The sequence below is a fragment of the Mesoplodon bidens genome, assembly GCF_964165515.1.
Source record: "Mesoplodon bidens genome assembly, chromosome: 4".
Classification (NCBI taxonomy): Eukaryota; Metazoa; Chordata; class Mammalia; order Artiodactyla; family Ziphiidae; genus Mesoplodon; species Mesoplodon bidens.
In genome coordinates, this window is record NC_138160.1 from 140,941,785 (window position 1) to 140,949,765 (window position 7,981).

The following is a 7,981-nucleotide window of genomic DNA, read 5'->3' on the forward strand; positions in this document are numbered from 1 at the left end:
TGGCCTGGTGCCATCCAGACCTGACTCTGCCGGTCTCTGGGCCGGGGCTGGGGTGTCAAAAAACAACTCCCTACCCCTAGAGGAATTTAGGAAGAGCATGGACCCTGGAGGGCCCAGATCCTGTTCAAATCCTGGTTGGGCCACTCACTCATTGGCTGTGTGATCTTGGACAAATATGTTGACCTCTCTGAGCCTCAGTTTCCTCATCTGTGAAATGGAGGGAAATCTATAGGACTGCTGGAGAATTCAGTGGGCTCTTCAGGCTGACACATAACAACAGTGGCTGACATTTGTTGAGAGCCTACCCTGTGTTTAACTTGAAGCCACGTTTGTCTCCATCCACAGGATCATTAAATCTGCTGTGCTGGTCTCTGTCACTCCCATTTTACAACTAGGATACGGCCACTCAGCCACTTGGCAGCCAAGGTTCCCCAGGGAGGATATGCATGGCCCCAGGGCCCCCCTTGCCACTCCTGGTCTTGGCATGGAGCCACCTTGTCCACTGGGATAAAGCCAGCTTCGTACCCTCTTCCCGCCTCCTCACCCCACCGGTGCCTGGTCATGAAAGAGCCTCCTGTTTCTCCAGGGAATTAGCAACTCTAAGCTCCCAGCAGGGCAGCCAAAAGTGGTCCATTCATTTGCCTTAGTGAGAAGAGACTAGGCACTCTTTCCTCCCTCACCCCAGGGGATGGGGCAGAGGGAGGTCCAGAAGAGCCAGGAGCTGTAACTCTGGTTGGCTGAGGGAAACTGAAGCAAAGAAGTCACTTGGCTAAGGTCACCGAGGGGAACTGGGATACAAACCCCAGTCTGACTCTGGAGCTCTCTCCAGAGCTCACTCTCTCCACTGAGATGAGTTCTGCATTTTTCAGGAGAGGACTTGGAGGCTCAGAGAGGGTCAGGTATTTGCTGAAGTCACACAGCAAGTATGGGTCAGCAGGGACTCTCTCTGGGGAGGCAGCCACACTCATGGCAGAAAACAGGTCCCACTTCCCATGAGTTTGTCATCCCAGAGTAGGGCAGGGAAAAGCCCTCAGATTGCTTCAGGCCTCAGTTCCCCCTGGGAAATAAGTGTAATGGTTGCTCCAAGACCCCAGCCTGGAGGGTCTGTGGGGTGGGGGTGATGGAGTCCCCTGGGCTGGCAGCCCCTCTATGGGGCAGGTCCGGGTCTGATTTATCCACCGGGGCCTGCATGAGTACCACAGGGCCCAGCTCAGAGTAAACGGATGCTCACTTGTTTCCAGCTGGACTTGTTGGTCCTGGCAGGGGGCAAGCCTGGGAATCTGGAAGCCTGTGGAAGTGGAGATGACAATAGGTATGAGAGGGGTCAGCCAAGCATGAAGGGATTGAGCTGAGTTCACGTGAGAACACCTAGGGCCACGACTGGCCGACTGGCCGTGCTGAGTATTGAGCATGAGTGACTGTGCTGTGAGCATGGCCCCGGGGGAACTGTCTCCATGTTGGTGACTTGGTGTCAAGTGATCATGGTTGGGTGCTGGTTGTCTGTAGGTAATGCCACGGCTGTAAACATAGTAGGGTGTAAACAACATGGGGCAAATGTGGGCTGTTTGTGGCTGCCAGGAAGGCTAAGTTTCGGTGGGTGTACACAGCAATGGGTGTGTTTGAGTGTGAAGGGACTAGGTGCAGCCGGGCTCACAGCTGTGAGTTTGGTTGTGCAGCAGACATGACTTATGTATGGCCAGTGTGACTTATATGTGGCCTGGCTGGGTATGGTCGTATATGAGCTGCCTGTGCTGTCACTGTGTCTCTGGCATATGACTTTGTATCAGTGGTTACTGGTAACATTGTATGTGACAGGAGTGAATATGGTTGCATGTGCCCTGTCAGTATGTCACCTTGGGTGTGTGAAAAGCACCTCGGGGGACACTGTCCACCCCCAAGGAGGCAAGGGTCTTGCCTCCTTGCTCCTGTTCTGGCTCACAAGCCCCCTCCCCTGCTCCCTCCCCCCATGCGCAGCAGCCCCTGGCCCAGGCCCCAGTGTAGAGGAGACAGAGAGAGCACTCAGGGCTGGAGGAGGGGGTGGTTGGCCCATTCCCAGTGCAGGCCTATAAATAGCTCTTTGAGCCCGGCAGATTCCCAGGCAAGGTTGCCTCATTCAAGCCCCCAGCAACAGCCTGCTCCCGGGCCCCAGGCCAGCCCCTCTAAGCTCAGCCCTGGCACCAGCCAGGGGAGCCAGGGGGTGGGGGAGTGAAAGGGTGGGGGGAGTCAGGATGGGGATCAACTTGGTTCTGAAGCCAGAGACGTGGACTCCCACTTGGCCCCTACCCACACTCTGCAACCTCAAGTGCATGTCCTGTCTCCCCGAGCCTCAGTTTTCCCAGCTGGAAAATGGGCAGCAGCACGATAGCAGCCCCCAGCTTGTGTGTTTACTTCCCATTTCATTCTCCCAGCAACGCTGTAAAGTGGTTACTCTTAATTATCCCTGTTTTCGACAGGGAAACTGAGGCACAGAAAGACGAAATGGCTGGCCCAGAGTTACATCACTGTTAGGGGTTGCAGAGAGGATTTTGGTTTTTTGGGGGTTTTTGTTTGTTTTTGCCATGCCGCATGGCTTGCAAGATCTCAGTTCCCCAACCAGGGATTGAATCCTGGCCACAGCAGTGAAAGTGCCGAATCCTAATCACTAGACCCCCAGGGAACTCCCCAGAGAGGGGTTTTGAACTGTGGACTTGTGAGGCCAAGCTGCAGCTCCCACACATGTCACCCAGACCCCTGTCCCCACCGCCTGTCACCTGCAGACACTTATATCAGCGTGATCCCCGACCTCCATCCCTCATCTGTGATGAGAAGTTGGACAGTGAGCATAGTTCCCCATTGTGTCACTTTGGCCCCTAGGGCCACCACTAGCCCACCCCCGGAACAGCAGTCTGACACTTACAGACCTTCCAGGGCAACCTTGCTCCCCTGGGGTCTTCATCCTTCACTCATTCTCACCCCCTTTTTGGTAATCTTGCCGGAATCATCTAGTTCCCTGTTTGTCTGTCCCCCCACCAGACTGAAACCCACCCTCAGAGATGCACACACACACATACACACAGATGCAGGACACTGGTGGAGTGCACAGACCCTCCGACCAGCACAGCCCATTCTCAGTGCTGAGAAACTAAGACCCTGGGAAGGAAGGCCAGCTGGGTAGAGGGTTGATTTCTTTAAGTATTTGTTCTCCTTCATGTCCATTTTTCATTGTGGTAAAATACACAGAACATAAAATTTACCATTTGAAAGTGTACAATTAGTGGCATTAACTATACTCACATTATTGTGCAGCCATCACCACTATCTAGTTCTAGAACATTTCCATCACCCTAAAAGGAAACCCTGTACCCATTTGCAATCACTCCCCGTTCCCCCTCCCCCAAGCTCCTGGTAATCACTAATCTACTCTCTGCCTCTGTATTTGTCTGTTCTGAACACTTCATATAAATGGACTCATACTGTGACTTTTTGTGTCTGGCTTCTTTCACTCAGCATAACGTTTTCAAAATTCATCTATGTTGTAACATATATTAGTACTTCATTCCTTTTTATGGCTGAATAATATTCCATTGTAGACCTTTTAAGATTGGGGTCTCCCTGCAAAGACACGCACATGCTGCCTGCTTAAAGCAAAAGTATTTCCGTAACAACAGTACCCGGTCCACAGCAGGTGCTCCATAAAAGTTGACTAGATAAGGGGATGAATGAATGATAGTTCTAGCTGGTGCTGGCAGAAACAGCTCTGGGTGTGACACATCTGGGCTCTGACTCTGCACGTCTCTTACCAGCTGTGTGAACCAGGGGGCTTTCTGTCCTCTCTGAGCCTCAGCTTCCTCTCTATACATGGTGTAAAACAGTAACTGTAGTCAAAACCGCTTCAACGGTGAACCTGCCGAGTCAGGCAGACCAGGGTTGGAATCCCAGCTCAGTCCTTCCCCTCTGCGTGACCTTGGGAGAAACTTTGGCTCCCTGGGGTCTCAGTTTCCCCATCTGTAAGATGGAGCAGGCCCCACTGCGGGGCATCTGGGGACACAACGTGGCACCTGGGGCGAAGTGAATGGGAGGAAGTCAGGAACAGTCTTCCCCGGGGTGGGGTGAGTGGTCGTAGGAATAGAGAGGGGGTTTTAGGCAGAGGGAGCACCCTCCCTCGCGCAGTTGGAGGCGTAGGGCTGACAGGAGCGCATGCGCAGAGCAGCCCCGCAGCCCCTTTATAAGCGCTGAGGCGGCGCTGGGGCGAGCGAAGCACGGGGCTCAAGGGTGGACCCGGCGCGGATTGAGCGCAGCCAGAGCGTCCTTTGTGCCGGTTGACCGCCCCGGGATGCGTCCGAGCTAGGAGCCAGGTGGGGGTCCGTTGTGGGGAGGGGGCCGCGTTGGGGGAGAGGTCCTTGAAAATAGAAACAGAGCCCGAGATTGGGGAGGGGGGGATCAGAGAGAAGCCCCCAGAATGGGGAGGGGGCTTAGAGAGGGAGAAAGCCCCGGGTTGGGGAGGAAACCCACACTGGGAGAGGGCTTGGGAATGTTAAGGGGATTCGGATTTGGGAGCAAGGTTGTCTGGGGAATTCGGAGACGACCCCGCGATGGGGAAGGGGCCGGGCTGGGGGTGGGTCTTAGAATTGGGGAGGCACTGGGAACCAAGGCTAGGGAAGAGGCACCCCGAGTTTAGAGAGAAGAGGGGGACATCCACACGTTGTGTGGGGGACTCTGGAGCAGGGCACCCCGTGTCTGAGCTGAGACACCCCACGATTTTAAGTGGGGATTCCCAATTTGCAGATGAATGCAGGATTCCAGGCTGGACTGCAGCGGGGAGGGGGCCCCCAGACCAGCCTGAGCCCAATGGACGGGGTCTGCACTGAGAGTGAACCCCAACAGGGAAGGGGTGCCCTGCAGTCTCCCTGTCTTTTTGGCTCAAGTCTTGTCACCACATCTTAACTCAGGGAGGAGGCTCTGGGGGCTCCATCCCAAGGTGGTCCCTGTTGTTCCCTGGGACTTGGAGTTGGGGTGCTGTCCCTTCTCCCAGGGAGCACATTGTGTCTCCGAGGTGAATGCTAGTTGAGAGCCTCTTAAAGCCCCCAGTTATGGATCCCAAGGACCCGTAAAAAGCACCCAGTCTCTAGAGGGGAGCCACCCCAGTACTTCCACATCTGGCCACATCCCACAGCTAGACACAGATCCTTACCTCACCCCTTCCGTTCCATCTGGCCACATGGATGCATGTGGAAGTCCTGGCTTGGCTTGGGGGCACAGGCGCTGGGAAGGAGGGGGCTGGGACCCCAGGCCCAGCCTGGGCAGGAGCAATCCCCATCCCTCTTCCTCTTTGTTCCTCTCAGCAGCATTAATGGGAGACAGCCAGGCTGAGGAGAGGGTTGGCGCTGGGCCCCAGCGGGGGATGTGGGGCAAGGGCCAGGAGGGAGGGCTGGGTAGACCATGGGACCCCAGACCTCAGCAGCCTGGTTGGCTTGTGGACATTTCCAAACAGAAGGCGTCCCCCAGGAGGTAGGGACTTTGTGTGTGTGTGTGTGTGTGTGTGTGTGTGTGTGTGTGTGTGTCCACCCCGTACTGGGAGAAGGAGTGTGCTTAGGGGGGGACCAGGGGTCCTCTGTGACTCTAATGTGACCAAGGTTGTGTCTTTGTCAGGAAACTTGTGCTGGGGGCCACTTCACCAGGTTACAAAATGATGTGTGCCCACCAGTCACCAAAGCCACAATTTATCCAGCCTGGTCTGTGCCAGGGGCTGGCAGCTACGTGAGTGAGTGTGTGTGAGGAACTGTGTCTGACAGAGTGGCCTCATCGAGGGGTTTATGTGGGGAGCCTGAGACTGTGGGTGTGTGTCTTTGTGCAGAAGACATGCTGCCTGGCTTGTAAGTGCCCATATTGTCTCTCTTTGTTAATGTCACTGTGAATCTGTGAGTGTGTGTGTCTCCTAGGCTCTGAGCCTAGAGTGTGTGGCTGTGTATGTGTCCCGTGTGTGCAGCAAGGGTCCTCTCCATGTGATTGACAGTGTGGACCCTGAGTGGGTGAGTATGAGATGTGGTCTGTGTACAGAGTTGGGGAGCTAATAGGAGAGACACTGACAGGGGTTCAGGTCTCCAAGGGACAACCTGGGATGATTTTCTGAGCCCGGTTTCCTTTCTTCTCCAAGGAGTTGATGCTCAAGCCCATGCACACAAATATGCTCTGAGTCCAAGGCCAGTAACACATACACACGTGTGCTTATAGCCCCTGCTGAGGGGTACTTGAACCCACACATCCAGAGACCACACTGGGTCCCCTATGCCCCACCCAGTGCATATTGCTGCTGTGGACCCTCGTACATGTTCACACACCACAGGGGGCAACCTCATGGATATCCTTGCCTGGACGCACACCCAGGCACAAACACACAAAATGCCTACTGGCAAACTCACCGTCACTCAGTGGCTTGAGACAGGAGGTGGATGTGAGGGAGGAGGAGACACACATGCACGCGCGCGCGCACACACACACACACACTCTGTCTCTCTCTGTCTCTGTCTCTCTCTCTCCTCTCCTGGGCCACCCCTCCCACAAAGCCCCACAGGCCCCTACTTGCATATGTATGAGGCTCATGCATTATTAATGAGGGGACAAGCCCCAGACAGCTGTGTAAATGCTCACCTCTTGTGGCCCTGGGGAAGAGGTATTTTAAGAGAAGGGGTGTGGGTGTGTGAGGTGCAACTGGAGGGGATGAAGTGTGTGTGGGAGGGCGTGGGGGGGAGTGCAACTGAACCTTTGTTTGTCACCTTGTTGGACCACCATTGCATATTTGAGCGTGTACACAAGGCTTTGTGTATAAGAAGCTGTTGTTTAAGTGAACATTTCCTGGACTTGACAAGTCTTAGCTCATTCCATTCTCACAGGACTTCACAAGTCTTAGCTCATTCCATTCTCACAATAACACTCTGAAGTATGTGCTGGTTGATCCCCATTTTACAGGTGGGAAAACTGAGGCACGGGGTGATGAAGCAGCTGTCTAGGATCATGCAACATGTAGGGAGTAGAGGCAGGGTTTGAAGCCAAGTCATGTGGATATAGTCTGAGCTCTTAACCGTACAGAGTATGTGTGTGTATGCACATGCATGAGAATTCTCTGAACTTGCCCCCTCCTAAAAGTCTCTTGGGGTAGGCGCAGCCCAGAGTCCTGCCCCACCCTCTAATACCCATCCAGGCCTTGGACAGCCATCAGGGGACCCCGCCCCGCTCAGGGTTCCGAGGGGGAGAAATGAGGACAGCCCGGGATGGAGGCAGAGGTTGCTGAGGTTTACAGGTCGGTAGTTAGGGGCACCGTCCCAGAAGCTGGCCTCTGCCCTGCTGTGCAGTCCCAGGCAAACTGCTCACCCTCTCTGGACCCCGAGATGCTACCCTAAGAAGGCAAGAAGGAGACCAAGGGGGTGGGTAGTGCCACTGCGTTGCTGCCCCAGAGTTCAGCACCACGGACAGGTCCCTGGCCTGCCTCCCTATGGTGGGGCCAGCTGTCCCCCACAGGACCCTATTCTGGACTCCATCCACACTGGCTATTCTTTTATCAGGAGGAGGGTACAAGGGCTGGGTTTGTAGGTGATGTTCTAACTTCCCATCTGCCCCCACCTTCTGAGCCCCCCCAGGGGGGGAAGGGGAAGGGGGTTCCAAAGGGGTGGGACGCACCACCACCCCAGGGTTTCTAGTCTCTGGAAGAATGTGAGGTTTGGGAGGGCACTGCTGTATCCCAGTGTTTGGAATGGGCCTTGCTTACAGGTAGTGCTCGATATTTGTCCACTTTATGCTCTTGTGCCACAACCCCTAAAGGAGTCTGGACCCACAACTGGAGTTTCTCTGTGGACCTAGAAGGCATCTTTGCCAGTCAGTATGAATTCAGGGGGAGGATGGGGTGGGCGAGGGCGAGGTCCCTTCCTCCAGCTGGGACTTGGCAGCTCTTCAAAAATCCCAGAAACCAGGAATAGAATCTTGGCGACAACCAAATCCTGGAATTGAA